The sequence below is a fragment of the Eulemur rufifrons genome, chromosome 16, assembly GCF_041146395.1.
Source record: "Eulemur rufifrons isolate Redbay chromosome 16, OSU_ERuf_1, whole genome shotgun sequence".
Lineage (NCBI taxonomy): Eukaryota > Metazoa > Chordata > Mammalia > Primates > Lemuridae > Eulemur > Eulemur rufifrons.
This window is the reverse complement of record NC_090998.1, coordinates 30835138-30855228: the sequence shown is the minus strand read 5'-3', so window position 1 is coordinate 30855228 and position 20091 is coordinate 30835138. Positions and strand designations below refer to the sequence as shown.

Below are 20091 nucleotides of genomic sequence, written 5' to 3'. Positions count from 1 at the left end.
AATAACATCTAGCTGCAGTTCTAATACCATAGTTTCAAAACCATGGTGAATGTAAATGGTATTTGGAGATTTCTGCAACTGCTCTAATGGGATATGAAAATACATGATTTTTGTTGGTGCCAATAGTTTATTGCCTATATTCATAATTGAGAGAAATGCTAAATTTGAGTAAAAAGTTAATGAAATAAAATATAATTTTTTATTTCATCCAAGTTTACAGGCCCCCTGTTAAGGACCCCTCACACAGGAGTGAGCTTGGTCTGATTGTCTGAGGGTGTGTAGGTACTTCTCAGACCAGTGAAAGTGAAGAAGCCAGCCAGGCCCGAGAGCAACATGTGCAGAGGCAGAAAACAGATTTGCTCTTCAGGGGAATTATGAAACTTGATACTTCTGGAGCAGGGGATACCAGTCACAACGAGATGAGGCAGGAGAAAAGGCAAGGCCTTGGACACTAGGTCAGGACTTGGTCAAGGAAGGGAACCATTCAGCAGCACCAGGCAGGGGGATAGCATGCTCAAATATGAGCTTTATGCAGAGTTTTCTGTATGAATTTTGGGGTGTGGATTGGGGGGAGAAGAGTCTGGCAGCCCCAGAAAAAGAGAATGAGAGTCTGAAGTTATTCCACGATGGTGAATATGAGCACAAAGGTATTTCTGGAGATGTTAGGAGTAGACTGATTAAATGTTAAAGGCAAAGAGTTGGGGGAAAAGTGTTAGGACAGTTCAATTTTACGTATATTCAGCGGGGATTACATGATCCCAGCCAGTATGCCTTGGAGTATGGATGGGGCATAATTCTAAGCAGGCTTTTTATTTTAAAATAATAATAGTTTTTGTTAATTAAGCCCTTATTATATGCAGGCATCATTCCACATTCTTTTTTTTTTTTTTTTTTTTTGAGACAGAGTCTTACTCTGTTGCCTGGGCTAGAGTGCTGTGGCATCAGCCTAGCTCACAGCAACCTCAAACTCCTGGGCTCAAGCGATCCTCCTGCCTCAGCCTCCCGAGTAGCTGGGACTACAGGCATGCCGCCACCATGCCCGGCTAATTTTTTCTATATATATTTTTAGCTGTCCATATAATTTTTTCTATTTTTAGTAGAGACAGGGTCTCGCTCTTGCTCAGGCTGGTCTCTAACTCCTGAGCTCAAAAAATCTGCCCGCCTCGCCCTCCCAGAGTGCTAGGATTACAGGCATGAGCCACCACGCCCGGCCTCCACATTCTTTTTGAACATTATCTCACATGACCCTTAAACTTTCCTAGGAAGAAGATATTATCATTATCTAATTTTATGGATAAGAACACCAATGCTCACAGAGTTTATGTAACTTGCGTAGAGTGATGTAACTGGTAATTGCAGAGCCACTGGGTTCTGTTCACCTCCCTCCCTTAGTCAAACTGAGGCCTTTCTTTGAATATGCGTCAATGCTATCCAAATTCTGGGAGTATTGTCAGAGACACTAAGTATCAGTCCCCCAAAAAGCAAAGGGAAGGGCTTTAAGTTCCACATATTGAAGTACAAGTTACTTAAACACTAGGTTTTTGTCTTAAAATACTCCCTTGAAAATCAAGTACCAAATGATGAAAATCATTAAAACCAGAGACACCCTAATGACATTCTCCCCCTACTAAATGTGCCATTTAATTGAACTAACATTAAAACTCAGAGATACTCAGTAGCCAAAGTTCATTATGTAATAAAGCTGAAGTTCTGGGACCCTGCACAGATTCCTAAACGGATAAAGAATACAAAACTCTTTTCTTTAAAATTACTTCTGATCACTTCACCTTCTCAGAAACCCTGATCAGGACAAAGTGAGAGATGCCTTTCATGCTATAGTGGCTTGAATAAAGCTTTTATAGATTTCTAGGAGCATCATTTATGTAAAGAAAATGATGTCCAGCTTAAAAGTATAAGGACTAGGTTTATAAATCCCTGTTTTAGGGCCTTATCAGAATTAGCGATTACTCGCTTTTTTTTCCTCCCAGGCTTACTTTTGATTAATTTAAAAGAGAGATGTTTGAAGTTTTGGGATGCTAACAGAGAGACAAGTCATAGAGATGGTGTACCGTAACCATTGTTCTCTTTCCAAGATAATGCCAAACAGCATTTAGAAGCCACCCACACTGGTTCAGCCTTCTGCTGGTAAGGTGAGATTGCTTTATTTCACAAAAAGCACGTCTAGCTCTGGACCCCCACACGGGGAGCACAGGAGACACAGAGGGAGTTGCCTGTAACTCAGCACCATTCTTTGTGAACAAGGCAACTGCTTCTAGTGGGCAAGATATTCTGACCCTTCCTAGTACCTCCCAAGAAAAAGTAATTGGCAATGGCAATGGTCAGCCACAGGTCTGTTATCTGGAGGCACATTCAGCAGACAAGACCCCTTATTCTCCAAAGCAAGGCTAAAATATCAAGCAAGCCAGTAATTTCTTGACACAGATTTTTCACAGGAATTTTATAAGCACTTTATGTTCTACTTGTTATACTGTGGAAAGTACATGTGCATTTTGGTCTGCCTTACAATTGGTTATAGCCACATTTTTTGTAGGGTAATATTAATAGGACTTTAGGCCCATAGAGGGAAATTTGAACAGAGTCTCCCAAAACAATACCAGAGGCTCGTCCATTTTTATTTCTCCCTTGTGAACTCAGTTATTTGCTGTGAAAATGCTAATTCATGTGACTGAATGTCTGATCAAGACACTGTTATTTACCAAACTAGTTATTTTACACAAACTTGATAACAAGTAGTATTAGCTAATTAGTTACCACTTCATGCATCTTACCTTACCCAAACTCACACACAGCTGTGTTGTAGTTCTTTCTAAACCACGCTTCCTCCTGTAATTAAAAACGAATTCTATAAAATTTTCCAGCATTGCATTGTTCTGGGATTATAGGGGATAAAAGATAAAAGACATTGTTCCTGTGTCCTACTTTTGTCTTATAGAAGAGAAACATGCTTGTACACAATTGCCTATAATCTATATCTTAACATAAAGGTAAAGAATATCTTTTTTTAAAATTTTTGGCACAGTGAAATAGATGATTTTGTTGTTTTTAGCAGGTAATTTTGAAAACTTATTTTTAAACTATGTAGGAGTACTTAATTTGCAGTGATCAATGACTCAAAGCTCAGCATGACTTAAATATTTCATATTATTAGGTAGCTAATAATACAAATTCATCCTTCATTCCTCTGCTTTTCACTTGATACATCTCGTGTACCCGGTGTTTTTCTACATGTGCATCTGTATTGCGTAGTTCATAGTCATTGTGGAAACCTGGTACTCCTTGGCACTTAGCATTGATGATTATGTCACTCCTGTGGTAATTTCAGCCTCGCGCAAATATTTTTGAAATGCTTTTGTACATTAGGAGTGACTTGAAGGTAGACTGATAAAATCTCTAAATCTGTAAAGACATTCCAAAAAAAGTGCACTGTTCATTTTTGTATTTATTAATATCATAAATCAAGTCATTGCCAGCTGAGAGTCAGAATTTAATTTTTAAATTCTTATTGTCCTTTCTTTTGTTTGATTTTCCTTAAGCCTAACATGATGATTTTTATATCAGAAATCCATTCTGATTAGTATTAACAAACAGAAATTCAAGTTGTTTCATAGAGAAAACTTACTAGCATTTTTAGTTCATCCATTTTGGAAGCAAATGGAATATTTACCTTATTTGATTAGTGTTTGTATAAACGTTTAATTTTGTGGGGCCTAAATATTTAGCTCTTCCAGATTTTTTATTTTTATCATTGTAAGATTGATACATTATTATGGCAATAGATATATTCACAAAAGTTTAGTGTAATATAAAAAACATTTGAAATTAAAGATAGTAAGTCACCACCTAAAACAAATCTTGGCCTATGTAATCAAATTTGGCAGGAATATATATTATCCTTATTCAGGTATGTTATACAATTGTGTGTTGACTATGGATAAACAAATGCATAAGTAAAATGCAAATAAATGAGTGTTTAAATTTTTGGCAATTAGCACGTAGTAATATTGGCACAGATATAATTTTTAACTTTTTTCGTATATAAGTGTGTATATTTTGGCTTGCTATATATGTTTAGAATAAACTTCAGAAATCTAAATATCCTAAATTAATATTCTTGCTTTTTATATTTGGAATTCAGTGTGTACCAAAGTGACCTTCCATTCTTACACAGACTGACAGCAAGTGCCATGGCTCGGTTCCGCTGCAGAATTGCAAGAGGAATTAGTGCTATACTTTTTCTTTTTACATTTCTTTTATTAATATCTAGAGGCCTCCTTATTTTACTTAATACCTAGATTGTTGAAAAATATGTCATTGCAGTAAAGGAACTCATAATTTTAAAAAGCCATTCATCTAATTATGTATTAAAGTAATAACTCCCTTTTGGCTTCAGTAGCTGCCTGTTGACAGATCCATAGGCCCCTGGATGATTACAGAAGGCTTCCCAGAGCTGAGCAATGAGGGATGTTGGAGTTAGCCAGGCCAAAGGGGGCAACATGACATTCCAGACAGAGGATAGCATGCACGCAGAATAAAAAGAGGGTTTAACTACAATTTGAATTGTGTTTTCAAGGAAAATGTGGAAAGACACAAGAATCCAAAGATTTTAAACTACAGGATTAAAATAAAATTATATGCACTAATACCAGAAACAGAAGAAAAAAATACCAATCTCAGAGAATATTTAAAAAAAAAAAAAAAAATCAACAGAGCTTTGAAATCTCACCAGGAAAAAAAAAAAGAGGGGAATAGCCATACAGTTCTGAAAGTAACCTAGGATTTTTAAGGTCTTTGAAGGTTAAGGTATTAGAAGACAAAAGCAACAAATTGAACAAATACCAGAAAAGGCTAAGAAATTTACACATAAATGAAACTCAAATAAACATGAATCTTTGAGACTCCAAGAGAGACAAACTTGGTAATTATCCTGTCAGAAAGAAATTGGAGCAACAGAAATGGTAGCACTAAAAAAAGAAGCTTCACTGCTCAGTTACCCTATAAGGAAGTGTCACAAAGGAACAATTCACCACCTCTATCAGAGAGGCACTGAGTTAAGATAGAGGCAGTCATAGCACCTCCAAGAACAGACCCACAAAGCGAAATCACCTTGATGAGCTAGAACAGGCATCATCCTCGTCATTACCGAGCTTGTGTCTCACAAATAAGAGGCAGTGCCCAGCCAGGGAGCTTCAGCCCTTTTTCTGTGGGTGAGATTAATGGGATGAGACATTAATTCTGAGACTTTTAGGTCACCTTTCATTGTGCCCCAGTAACTTGAAGGAACCGGTGTGCTTGCTAAATGCCACATTCACCACTGCACACTGAGTCACTGGGAAAATCAGCGTCACCGATTTGCAGTCGTAGGTACACGGAGATACTATTAGGGACTCTTTCCCAGTTTTCATTCTTTCATTTGGCACACATTACTGAAAGCTGCCCAGGCACCAGGCACTGTATTGTGCCAGCTGTTAAGGAAGCAAAGCATGAAATACAGCCTCTCTTTAGAAGTAGGCAATATCTTAAAAAGGCTCTGTTTACATTTTGAACCTATACTCAAGTCTCGTATCTTTGGAGAGATGTTGAGACTTGGGTGGACTTGGGTTTTTTTAGAATATATTTAGAAACAAGCAAAAATACTCATATCAGTTACAAATTGTGTTAGGCTGTGGATAATAGAACCCAGAATAACAGTGGCTTAAGCAAGAAAAGTTTCTCTCTCTTATAAAAATAATTTCAGGGGCAAGGAGTTTGGAACCAGTGTGCTAGACCTAGTATCCTCAGGGATCCAGGTCCTGTCCTTTTGCCATGGCCATACAGGTGTCCTTCACAGTTTCACCACATGGTCCAGGACGGCTGCAGGAGCTCTGCCAGCATGTCTGTGAAGCAAGCCAGAAGGAGAAAATGCAGAAAGAGCAGCTCTTTCCAGCTGAATCAGCTCCCTTTGAGGTCGTCCCGAAATCCCACAGTTACTTCTCACTGGCCGGAATTAATCTTGTGGCCATACCTAGTTGTAATGAAAACTAGAAAGTGTCTTTCATTGAGCAGTTGGGAGAGGGAAGTGGGGCCACCTTGTGCCCAATTAAAATCAGAATTCTCTTACAAAAGAAGAAGGGGGAATCCACGTAGGGATTGACCACTACCAATCCTTGCCACAGCAGTAATCCTAGGGGATCTGGTGATTTTACGGGACATTTATGTGCTCATAAATGTTCTACTTGACAGCAGGAATGACTGCTTAATATCAGGAAGGGTGAATCAATTAACCAAAAAGGGCTCCGGCTACTTTCATGGTTTAGTTCTCTTTATAGTCATTAGAAGTCTAAAGTCAACTTTGCAGGTGGCAAGAAACGTGGTTATCTTAAATAGTTTACCTCCGGCTTTGTAAGGAAGAAAAAAATCATTAGTATCGCTTTTATTTATCCGATTTCCTTGGTCTTTGAAACCAGTGAAACAGCTGCCCTTTGTTGTGTTGGTTTAAAATGAGCGATTTGAGCAAATAAGTGATCTGCTCATCTGTTCAAAAGGAGTGGTCATGACAGCTGCCATTTATTATGTAGTTAGCATTGTGCCAGCCACTTTACTAAGAGCTTTTCACGGATTTTCTTTTATTTTCCAGCAAGACTGAAGTAGATGCTATAATTTCCCCCATTTCACCAGTGACACTGAAGCTTGACGAAGTTAAGTGAATTTTAGAAGATCATATGGCTTAGCAAATGGTAGAACTAGGCTCTAACTGAAAAGGACAGATCTGTCATTCTCTAGAACCCGTCTCTTAACTGCTACCCTCTTCATTCTGAAATTTACCAGTTTAGCAGTGTGATGCTCCTGTTGCCCGAGGGAGGGTGTCACAAAGCCTTTGGGAAGGAGACAATAATTGATGTTCAAAAGCCAGTAGGTCTGAAAGTGCCTATGTTGATTTATTCTTACTCATTCGGTGAAACTGAGATTCTTTTTCTGAGAAACGTTTTTTATGAGTTGTAGTCTGTTTGGGACTTAAAGAAGTTTGTTTGTTTTAGCTCATTTACTTTCATTTGCCTATATTTATTCAGCCCAGAAAATTCTTTTTCCTCTGTTCTAAAGACAATCATAGAGCATCTTTAATATAAAAGCAAGTATGTAAGGTAAAGTAAAATCATTCTAAAATATTTTAAAGTGTTCACCACCTTGGTTTTTCTAAGTGCAGAATGATCTTGTCCACATGGTATTGAATATGAACATCTGTTCTAAGTTTTATTGTTGGTTTTTATTTTGTTTTGTTTGTATGCTGTGGGTAATTGTTTTTAAGGACTCTGTTACAAAGGTAGGTGAACATGGAAAAAGTCATTTAAAGGAAGAAGCAAATACAGATGAGATGCACTTACATAGTAATACCCTTTAGGCAAATTAGGCTATACCTGTACACTCATATGAGAAAATGAAGACCATGAAAGCCGTTTTCGTCTCAGCTTCCTCCTGTAGTTAGGGAGATGAACTCCACATGTCAACCTGAATGTTTTCCTTGCAGAGAAGAATCACTGTATGCTGACATTAGTATTTTGACACAGCCATGGCACTGCTTTACCTATTCCTGTTGGTTTCTTCCACCTTGAATTCTTTTAATTTCATGAAATTCTGTCAGTATGGCAGTCTAGTTGTAAGAGCACACGCTGACACTAAATATAGTTAGTTGCTGGCTTCAAAGGACATGGTGATATTCGGGGATGACTTCTGAGCTATCTCATTTCATCTCCATCACACAACACAGCTTCCAAATCAAACAGCATTCTGGGGCTCCAGGGGCCGGTTGCTTCTCTCACCCTCCAAGCAAAACTCACTTTGTCCTTCATGTTCAAATATATGTTTTTTTTATGAAAATCAGACAGCCTTACTGGCAACTGTGGAAGAACTGATAAGCAAAGCAGTATAAGCCAAAATGTATTTGTTCTTTTTGATTTTTTGTTGTCTCTGTATGAAGCACTTACAGTGTGATAAGCCTAGTGCCAGGTGTTAAAATGTTTGATAAAAAAATGTAAAACAGATTTGGATACCCCTGAAATACAGAACCATCAGTTATCAATGTAAACTAGCAAAAATGGGTCACCAAAAGAGAGGCAATTTTAAGAAGTTCTTGCTCAAATAGGTAAAAAAAATATGGATTGCTCACTTTAAAGCAACCTATGTTTTTATGTTGGCATAAGAAAATATATTCAAGGCAAGTGACTGCCATTTAGAAAGAACGCAGATACTAGATGCTCAAATTTCAATTTGTGATACTCCACACAGTAAAAAGTTAATCAATTCTGAATAAAAATGGATTCCCACTTCTAAATTTATAATCTAGAAATTATTTTTAACTACTTATCAAATGTGTTGGTTTAATTTTTGTTTTTGATTTTAAAAGTCATGAATTTACATTAGTCCATATTAAAAACTACATAGTCTTTTAAATTCAGTTGATCTAAGGAGGAGTATTTTTAAAGCATATTTTAGTGCAGACAGAATCTTCATACTTCAAGCAAAAATTAACTATTATTACTTGAACTAAATTTTTTCTTTAAGTATCTCTTCATCTTCATTTTAATCTGTCATATGGGGAGAGAGTATAATTTCCAGAGTCCATGAAAGGCTCAGACCAAGGATCACGTTCATACCTCATTTGCCTCTCAGTACACCTGAAGTAGCATGAAAGCCCCATGTATGACTGTGGATCCAAATATGTTTACGTGAGTTTGTTCTTCATGGACACTGAACACAAAACACCTCAGTCACAGACACTTCACTTTCTTGATTATTTATGTTTTATATATTAAACAGATGAATACTATTCTAAAAAGGACACTGGGTTGCTTTTGAACTTTTATTTTCTAATTCTGAGAAGTTTCTATTGCAAAAGTAGCAAATGTTTAGGGTTCTGGCTTCTGTGTGTGGAAGGGTATTTATGAACTGCTCATTATAATAATTTTAGTATTACATTTTAAAATAGTACAATGCTAATCAAAGCATGTGTCCCTCAGTACAATGCTGAAGTTAAACTTTGACTCCAGAGTTGTCACTATCATCCTAAAATGAAGTTAACAAAGAGACTCTCTACCCTACCCTATGCCTTGGAATAGCAAAAAGTTCCCAATAAGTAGAAGAGCTACTGTTAGAAACACTGTGCAGAAATCGGCGCCTCATATCCAGTAATGTGACTAGTTAGCTGCATTTGGAGGAGGAATGCCTGTTTTCCAGCTTTTTAGGGACATCAATACAAATACAATCATAAATACATAAAATACACTAACATAAAAGAACTTTCAAATGGTGATAATGAGCCCTAAACAAAACTGTGCTCTTACATTATTTTTATTTATTATTCTTGTTGCTAAAGCTCGGTGACCTACTTGTAGAATATGCGTCAACAATATAATGATCAGTTTGTGCTTTGATTGTTAACAAACATGCTGATAATATAATGCATGTGCCAATAATCATATACTGTAGCTCATAAGCAAAGTGATACAGAAATAAGTTCAGCTGATATAGCAGTCAGGAAGGGTAGGCATCACTATTAATAATATAACAACAGTAACAACAACGAAATCTTAGTGATTTAAAGCAACAAAAGACTCTGGGTCTCAGAGACCCAGGCTAATGGTGGCTGCGCTATATTATGAGCCAATTCTGACTTCAGGATTCATCGCAGAGGTGGAGGGTAAAGCTGGAGAGCTGAGCGCCAGCAGTTAAATGCTTTGCCCTCCAACTATTAGTTCTACTCATGTTGTGCAGCCGTAACTAGTCAGCTGGCTACTAACTTCAAGAGGACAGAGACTTGTAATTCTCTGTATACCTTGAAATGGAGGGCAGGTAGCTATTAGTGAACATTATATATGTTTTCCACAGTTTATTTGCTGCTTTATTCAGGGCCAGTATTCCCTATCATTCTTTCTGCAAAAATCCAAAGAGAATTTTCATTCTGCCAATTGGATCACTACTATAAGTAACAAATAGCATTGTTATCTTGAAAAACATCTCCTTTGGTGATGCCCATTAAAAATGATAAAACTCTTCAATTAACAGTTTCTACTACTGATTTGGAAGAATTGACTATTTCTCTACCAGTGTCATTGGTTAAAGATCAAGTATCAAAAGTATACATGAATGCAAGTTTGTCAGTTTTTCAAGAAGTTAAATATAGAGTTACCATATGACCCATCAACTCTACTCCTAGGCATATACCCAAGAGAATTGAAAACATGTATTTACACAAAATAGCCAAAAAAGGTAGAAATAACCCAGATGTCCCATCATCTGATGAATGGATACACAAAATGTGGTATAGCCTACAATGGAATATTATACAGGCATAAAAAAGAAATGAAGTGTTCATACACACTATAATATGGATGAACCTTGAAAACATTATGCTGGGTAAAGAAAAGCCAGAAACAAAAGAGTGGCACATTATACGATTCTGTTTATATGAAATGTCTAGAATAGGCAAATCCCATAGAGACAAAAAGTAGATCAGTGATTGCCAGGGGATGATGGAAGGTGGGAATTAGGAGTCAGAGAACTTTCGTTAGAGACGTGAGCAGGTCTCTTGGCTCTCTGAGCCTGGGTTTCCTCATCTGTAAAACAGGAATGCTGCCGCCTACTCCACCAAATCTTCCTTCTTTGCAACTAGCAAGAAAAGAACCATTTGGTTCTCATTGCAATTATTGTCTGGGTTACATGCTTTCCAGTCTTTCGCCTCTGTTTGACTGGGCAGTGTAACCTGTGCCTCATCTGCTGTCAACACAAGACAATGGAAGATTCCGAATCTATCAGCGTGTCACAGTGTCAGAATCTTCACTATGCTAATCAGTTATCTCAATAGCATAACTTTAAATTTCAACAAAATAAAAGCTAAGGAGAGTAAACATCTGTTAAGAGTTTCCAGTATACTCTGCATTCAGTTCTCCCAGCAGTTGCATGCCACAGTAGAGTAGCATCATTGGCTATTGTCTAATCTCCTCAAATGAAAGCGTGTTTTTACATTGTTAAAGTTTGTGTGAATTTAGGGTAAGATCCTATGTACTGCTGTGAAAACCTTAGTTGTTATTTTCTTTCTAATTTTAATTTTAGCTTATTTTCTTTTTATTGCTTAGTCTATTTTCCTTTAAATAAACTTCCTATAAAAGTCTGGACATTTGAAGACCACATCCTTAGGTCTGAATCCCAGCTGTGCCACATTTTAGCTGTGTGACCTTGCTCAGATAGTTTAATCTCTCTAAATCTCAGGTTCCTTATCTGTAAAATGGGGAATATAAAGCCAATGTAAGGATTAAATGAGAACATGTAATTATTTAGTATAGTCTCTTCATGTGGCAACCTTTGATATAACCATAATAAGGTTCATGATAAAAATCAACTTCCAAAATCCCCTTCATGTCTGCAAATACTAATTGACTTAGTCGGTCTGTTTGCAAACCTAAAAATTCCAATCTCTTGAATGTTTCTTCTAATATTTCTTTTCTGTCCCCTCAATAATGGAAAATGTATGCTGTCACCAGAGAAGATTAATTACCGTATTTTTCTCTGAAGGTAGCATGTTGCACACTAGGTTGTATGTGTTGACCAAATTGTATGCAAATCTGATTTTACTCTCAAATTTATCAAGACTGAAAAAGTTATACGTAAATGTATATATTATGCACACATTTATTTGCCTTTATACACACATATGTATGTATATAAACACACGTGCATATACACATCATCTTACATTTGCAAAATTAGAATTGAGGTTTTTGGTTTTAACTGTGTTGATCAAACATTCATTTAGCATAATAGAAGAACACTTAACCCCATTGGAGTTGACAGGCTTGGCAGATAGAGCTTTCTTCTTCCCTATTTGTTAGACAGTTCATTTGGTGTACTTTCTGGAGATAAAATGGAAGAATCAACCCAAGAATTCATTAAAAAGATTTAGATAATCTGTTACTAGGAATTAGCGCCTAAGGTACCAATAAATGTTAACTAACAAAAACCCCATTCTAACCACTAGGCTACATTTGCCCCATTTAATAGTGCCAGAGCCAGTTTCTCAATCAGAGCAGGAGCCTGACTGCTTTTAAACATTGCTGTAAAATTATTTGCCTTTAACTCAGGAATCAATTGATTCTTAGCTTCAACTCCTAAGGAGAAATGATGAGAAATACATATGACTGTTTAAGAGAGTTCTAGACAGTTATGTATGGATTTGATCTGAGGGTTATGAATTGTAAGGAATAATTCACAGCTCAATTCAAGCTTCAGTCTTGTTATCTTCATAGACTGAGATGGGGAATGAAGTGTAACTTCTCCCATGGAACTACAGAGAGAACTACCAAATCTGCTATCAGTGACTTTCATCTCTTTAGTGAACAAGTACTTATTAAGCACTTAGGTATCAGGCATCATGGAAATCACTAGGAATAAAAGATGTAAAGACAAAAATGTCTGTCCTGAGAAGGTCACAGTGCAGTAAGGGAAAGCAAACACGTCACAGACCCTTAGAGGGACAGTGGGATGGGTGATAATTACACTAGACTTGTGTGGTCCTGTGATAGCATAGTGATGCATTAATTCTACTGGGGTCAGGAAGTTTCATAGAGGAGGTGAGGCCAAATATGAGTTTGAACAAAGGCAGTTTAGGAAAGATAAGGTGGAAAGTAATAGAGAAAACAACAGGAAGAAAAACATAACAGCATGTCATAGTCTAACTCTTGTGGTATCTTTGGACTGGTTAGAGCCCATAGCACCTGTGGAGAAATAGCAAGAAGAGACAGACAAGGTCAGCAGGGGCTAGATCACGACGTAGTAAAGAGTTTGGTTTTCATCCCATAGGCAGTGGAAAGCTGTTACAGGATTTAATCAGAAATTGATCAGGTTAGATGCAAAGCAGTGTAGAGGATGGGGTGGAAGGAGTCTGGGAGCAGGAGGACTCATTAGAAGACTACCAGAAGAGTTCAGGCGAGATGGCAAGGGTAAGGATGGAGAGGAACTACATGCTTTAGCGATGGAATTGATAGAGTTGGTGTTAATAGCTATTTAAATGTGAGTGTTCTAGGATCCTGCTCAGGTTTTTCACTTGGGAGACACAAAAGGAACAAAGGGTTGGCAGGAAAGCCAAAGATTGAGCTTTAGGAGTGTTGAGTTTGAGAGGCTTGTGAAACATCCAGGTAATTGGGCAGTTGGAAATACGGGTCTGGCACTTAAGGAAGAGAAACGAAATAGAGAAACAGGTCATGGAGTCTCAGGGTATTGGTTATATATGAGGTTGATGTTTCGCATTAAAGTAATGAAAGTAGATTGCCTAGAACAGAACTGAAGCAGAAGGAAAAGACTAAGATGCAGCAGTCCAGAGGCAGGAGACACATAAAGGGAATAGTGTCAAGCCATACAAGGAATGAGGACATTTTAGGAAAGAGGGAAAAATTTTAGAAAATCATATCATAGAATGATAAATTAAGATTAGGACAGAAAAGTGCTCAGAGTTAAGGATGAGAAGATCACTGGTAATGTTTGGGAGAGCAGCATTAATGGAGCAGTGAGTCACTATTTGCTTCACGAAATTAGTACCAATAGGCCCCCAGCTTTTTAAATTAATTTCCACCCATTTACTCAAGTATCTAAGAATTTTTCTTTTCATTCTTATTCTCATGAGTTCCCTACTTAAACAATTAATAGGGAGAAGGGAATCGCCTGACATCCACACTCTGGCAGGGAAGAAAGGTTGGTGTTCTGGGGGCACTGCCATAGAAATCTGTCCTTCAGCAGGCTCCAGGTAAGGCACGGAGTCCCCCCTAACAGGGGCAGAGCTCTCTGTAAACTGGATTCCAAATTAGCAAGTGAAGGTAGTGTGGGCAGTGAGGAAGGAGACAGTACAGAGTATGGAAGGTTCGGGATAGCTCTTAGGGGCAACAGTGACATTATTGCAGGAAGTAGGGGGTTAAATTCATGCGTAAAGAATGAGTGAATGGGCACAGTTACCGCAAAGAGTGACAGTGGACGTGTGGCAACAGATCATCCTATACCTGTGTTAGCTGTCACTGATTTTATGAAATTTAGGGCATACCAGAGACAGGCATTTTAAGACCAGTGTTCTTAATTCTCCATCTCATTGAGTTTAATGAGACATACTTAAAAACAAATGGACCGTTTTCTAGAAGGCTGAGTTCACACCCGACTGTAGAGAGTAGAAACTAAAAATGTTATAAATTAACCCAAATCAATTTTTTAAAGGTTTTCTAAGGAGAGAGAAGAGGGCACCTTTGGTTAATACCCCAGATGCCACGTGAAACAGGTAAATGATTGAATAAAATAGGCCATTCCTTCTCTCCCGTAGACACTAAGCTGCCTTTTATTCTGCTCTTTTTTACTTCAAGTGGAAACATTTGTAAGGTTTTAGAATCCGTTTTGTTCTAAATATGTGAATACTTACTTTTCCCCCTTTCTAAAAAGAAAAGGTCAGAAATTGAAAAGTTAAATCTTCCTTCTTTGCAACTAGCAAGAAAAGAACCATTTGGTTCTAATTGCAATTATTGTCTGGATTACATACTTTCCAGTCTTCTGTTAGAGTTTCCAGTGTACTCTGCATTCAGTTCTCCCAGCAGTTGCTTGCCACAGTAGAGTAGCATCATTGGCTGTTGTCTGATCTCCCCAAATGAAAGCATGTTTTTACATTGTTAAAGTTTGTGTGACTTTAGGGTGAGATCCTATGTATTTCTGTCTTTTTCTTTCATGTAGACTCTTGAGACTGGGTGGGTTCTTAGAGATTTTGTGCTGTTGGGAAGGAGAATGCAAAGTCTAAAATTTAGCCCAGGTCACATTGTGAAAAGGGACAAAGAGGCCTAATGTCTGTTTTTCACCAATAGAAAAAAAAGTTTTAAGGTATGCCTAGAATATTCTTATGAACATTGATTTTGTGCCAATGTTTTTAAATTCTCAGTTTTTATATTAAGGAAATTTCACATAAATTCAGGTCATGTCCAAAGAAGGCTTAAAGAGCAAATCATGAGTGAAAAATAGGCACTTCTAGAAGTTCTCTTTTTAAATGCTGTTGTTAAAGCCACAGTTACATGCTCTCTGTAAAAGATCAATTAGCATGGTTCTCAGGATTTTTACAGTTTTGTGTTAACTTCTAAATGTGAAGTTGAAGTTAGGAGTGTTGTTACATTTGGAAGAATTTTGCCATAATGTAGTCTATATGATGAAAAAAAATTCCAGGTCAAGGGTGAGAGAGTGATAGGAAATCTTATCATAACTCCAGAAGCCTGAGAGGCTCTAAGTCCAGATAAGGGCTTAGTCCAGATAAGCACAATATCACCTCCCACACAGTGGCCTGCTCCCTGGGGCGGCAGGGAAATCAAACACTTTCTAATACTTGGCCCCTTTCAGTCAGTGAACCTGTGAACTGGTGTGGAGAGGCACTATGGAGTAGCAGAAAGGACAATTTTTCATGCTTTTTTAATATAGGAAAAGCTTTAGCCTGCACATAAACTATGGAGTATGTTCTGGAAGAGGTTTCAAAGTATAAAGAGAAGAAAATAACTAATGGGGACTTGGTCTTGGTCCTGGTGATGGCCAGAGAAGTGAGATTAACAGCTTTGATCCAGGGATGATCTTGAACACCTCTTTTTCAGAGCCTGAAAGAAAAGTGGTGAGAATAGATAACGACTGTAGCCATATTTGTTCATGCCTTAGTTTGAAGCTGAGAATAGTTCATGCCTAGTTCTTCATTTTTTGCCATAAAGAGTAATATATAAGGTAGAAAAGGTAATATCTTTCCCTTACTCATCTCAAGAGTCATAATGGATACCTATAACAAAAGACAGAGAAAAGCATAACAAATTTATTGAACCAAAGTTTTATGTGACACAGGAGCCTTCAGAAATGAAGACCCAAAGACCCAGGGAAAACTGTGTTTTTATGGGCAGTTTTGCAGGAGTTTGACTGGAGGACAAAAGGGTATGTTCTAATGGTAATAAACTGAGGGGAACTCAGCAAGGCCTGTTTGTCCACATTCTTCTTGACCTCTGGGTATAGGGAAGGACTGATCTGGAATGGGGGTCATGACCTGCTTTCAGAAGAAGTAGGTCAGAAACTTGGATGACCAGGCTTCAGAGGTGAATGCAGGGAGAAGCTCAGAGTGTCATATCCAAGGTGCCATATTTGGCGTATCATGTTCTGAGCCCTGACAAAGACAAAGCCATCTTCTAAGAGATTTATGGAGGAATAAGGATTGGGATTTGAGGACAGTTGTGGTGTTTGGGATATCAAGTGTAAAAGTGAAGAATGTTACCTATTAGGGACAGAGAAAAATTTCCTTGAATCGGTGAGTATCCAGCCAAAGTTGAATACTGTGAATGTATATTGTTATCAACATGCCTGGTTGTGTTATTTCTCCACCACTACAGAATAGCCTATGTGTAGAAAGAAAGAAGGGTGGTTGGAAAGAGCTAAACATGAAGTTTGTAGGATGGTTGCAATAGAAGAACCTAAATATGAAGACATTGAGGATCTGGTGAGAGTGGTTAAAGGGATTCACCATGAAGGTTCCACAGAGAAGAAGCAGAGCCATGAAGTGAGTGAAAGATCAGAATGAAAGGAGTGAAGGTTTCTTTGAGGGAGACGGGTAGTTGTTCTCAGAATAAGGAAATGAGGGAGCTTAAAGGACCTGAGTGAAATATCTGCATGTGAGAGCTGTATATGTCTTCTAGATAAGGGATTAGCAAACTTTTTCTGTAAAAGGCCAGATAGTAAATATTTTCATCTTTGCAGGCCATATGGTCTCTGTTACAACTTTTCAGCTCTGCCCTTGAAAAGCATGACGGCAGTCATAGACAATAAGTAAATAAATAGGAATGACCATGTTATAGTAAAACCTTATTCACAAAAACAAATGGGAGGCCAGATTTTTTTCAAAGGCTTTATGTAGCTTGCTGACCCTTGTCATAGGTGATGACAATTTCCAGGATATGGATGAAGTTAAGCAAAGGTGAAGACTGTTAGAAACCAGGGGACCTAAGGTGCCTTAAGATTAGCATATTAACTAAAACCTTCTTGATTAATAATCAGTCTATAGAACATTCCACCCAATGACAACAGAATACACATCTTTTCAAGTTACAAGGAATATTCTCCAGGAAAGACCATATGCTAGGTCATAAGACCAGCCTCACTAAATTTAAAAGGACTGAAATCAACAAAGTATATTTCTTAATCAGAGTGGAGTAAAATTAGAAATTACTGACAGAAATAAACTTGAGAAGTTCACAAATATGTGAAAATTAACACACTCCTAAAGAGCTAATAGAGTAAACAAGAAACAAGAAAAATTAGAAAATGCTTTGAGATGAATAAAAGTGAAGACACAATATAACAAAGGTGGGATGCAGCTAAAGCAGGGCGTAGAGAGAAATTTATAGTGTTAAATGCCTATGTCAAGAAAGAAGAAAGGTCTCCAACCGGTAACTTAAACTTTCACCTGAAGACACTGAGTGTATAAGAGAAAGAAGGGGCATGCATTAAAAGGGTCTGAGGTGTCTATAAGAGTCTTTCCCACATTTTCTTCTAGAATTCTAATAGTTTCACTCCTAAGGTTTTAATATGTTATCCACCGTGATTTGATTTTTGTGAGAGGTGAATGGTGTGGGTCTACCACGGAGGATTACTCAGCTATAAGAAACAATGGTGATATAGCACCTCTTGTATTTTCCTGGAGAGAGTTGGAACCCACTCTACTAAGTGAAGTATCCCAAGAATGGAAAAATAAGCACCACATATACTCACCATCAAATTGGTTTCACTGATCATCACCTAAGAGCACATTTAGGAATAACATTGATCAGGTGTCGGGCAGATGTGAGTGGGGGAGGGGACGGGTGTATACCTACATAATGAGTGTGATGCGCACTGTCTGGGGGATGGACACGTTTGAAACTCTGACGCGGGGGGGGGGGGGGGGGGGGGGGGAGGGCAATATACGTAACCTAAACTTTTATACCCCCACAATATGCTGAAATAAGAATTAAAAAAACTGAAAAAAAAAAGATGTAAGACTGAGATGTTAATTATAAACCTTTTAGTCTACATTTGAATAAAAATTATCAGAATAAACATAAAAAAAAATAAAGGGGTCTGAGGTGGAATGGAAAGAAAGTCCATACAGAGAAGTTGCCCTTAGGTAAGAACAGCTTCTTTTTGTAACTGGGGGGTAGGAGAATTGGATTGACAGTTATGTGTTTCCTGTTGAGGAGATAATAAAGATCCTCTCCGTGCCTTCTATTTTCTCTGTGGTTTCTCTTTCTACTTTTAAAGAGTTGTAGTCATTTGCAGAAAGTACAAGAAAATGGATCATTGGAGATTTGAAGAAAGTGAAGAAAAATTGAGATAGTTTTCATGTAAGTAGTTGAAATAGTCCTGTGTACAGTTAACTAAAGGATACTGAAAATTTCAGGCTTGTTGAGAGTCTATCTGAGGCTGGGGATTATGAATTATAAAAGAACTACTGATCTTCCCTATAGTGTGATTCCTGCAGCTCCATTTAGCTATGTGCGTGAAGGCACAGAAAAGGCAAATGTTTGCATTCATATAGAGCTAGGATTTTTGCCAGATTGGTGGGATGGAATGATAGAGGAGGAGGGAAATTTAGGATATTGAAATGATGGCGTGTGCTCAACAAGCTGGATAAGGAAGAGGCTAAAGAAAGGGGAAAACTTCACAGTGAGTTCTCAGTAACTTTTAGCCTTTATTATTTTGCTTTTTGGACTATTTATAGGAACTACATATTTTCAGAAACAAAGTAGAGAACTATTTATCTGTAAATGAGTGAGTTGAACTTTCCCAAATGAGTATCATTTAAGGCCAATGGAACAATTAGGGTGGTTAAATGTAACCTCATATTGACAGAACCTCCTTCTCTCTCTCTCTCTCTCTCTCTCTCTCCTAGTAGAAATGACCTTTCTTTTAAAATTAGCTTAGTCTGGTTCTCAAAGCCAGAAGCTCCGTGTACTTAGTTCTAATGTCCTCATTTGTTTTAGTGTGCACTTATCACAGGTGTGGACCATTTTTTATTTATATTGCTGAATCACCTCTCTTAAGTATTTTGACCTTTCAGTAGGTTTTGAAAGGCCTCTCTTTCACTTTTTGTCTACGGCTGAAGTCTCATTCAAAAATATATATGACTGTTTACCAAAAGAACAGTTTATAGGAGGAGGCTGAAATGATAACAAATCTAATTTTTAAACAGTGCCAGTGTTTTCACAGTTAAATGAATCAGAGACATTTCGATTTTGAGGATTAAGAAATACTGTCCTTCATATTCTTTTCAGACAACTTGTCTGTCTTTCAGATGTCTTTTTCAGATGACCTGTTTCTCCTCCCATAACCCATGGTGTAATTACTTGAACACAGTAGATATTTAATAAGTCTGTGCTGACTGATATGTAATAATAAAATAAGCAGCTCTCTGAAATGCCCTTCTCTCTGCCTCTTTGCATGGCAAATTTCTTTTATGATTTAGTTCAAATACCCCCTCTAAAATTATTCCCAGCTCTTATGGTCAATATGAATATAGGCCTCTGTCATTTGGGTAGTTCATACCTACTTTCCATTTTATTGCCATTATTTACTTGTACATCTGTTTCTCATTCTTGCCTTTTATCTACCAAGGAGCAGAGACTGGGCTTATTCATCTTTAGTGTCGCCAGTGCCTTGCATGTACCTGCCATATCTGAGGTGCTCCAGACTTGTCCAGCAAATGGCTGTGGAACAGGGAGAAAACTCATGCTATAAGCACACTGTAGGCTTTGGATGGCAAACCCTGCTCTCTAAAGGTTTTTGCCTCTACAATTTTCCTGTAGTCAGGAAACCACTATCAAGTGAGCCACGATTCATTGATTATGGCTTTTTGATCCAGCCTGTAATTTTAATTGATACTCTGTATATTTGTTAAAAATACAGATGTCCACCAAGATGTTAACAATAGCCATATTTGGGTGGTAGTATTTTTGTTTAACTTTATTCTCCAAACATAATTATTTCATTGTTTGAATTTTCTATTTCAGGATATATATTAGAAAAAAAAAA

At 37.6% G+C, this 20091-nt stretch overlaps 1 protein-coding gene across 1 annotated transcript in view; it reads left to right on the top strand.

The window, feature by feature from the left end:
* The window catches only part of SLC2A13 (solute carrier family 2 member 13), a 336502-nt gene that overhangs the window by 261783 nt on the left and 54628 nt on the right, over positions 1-20091 (top strand). The window lies entirely within an intron of this gene.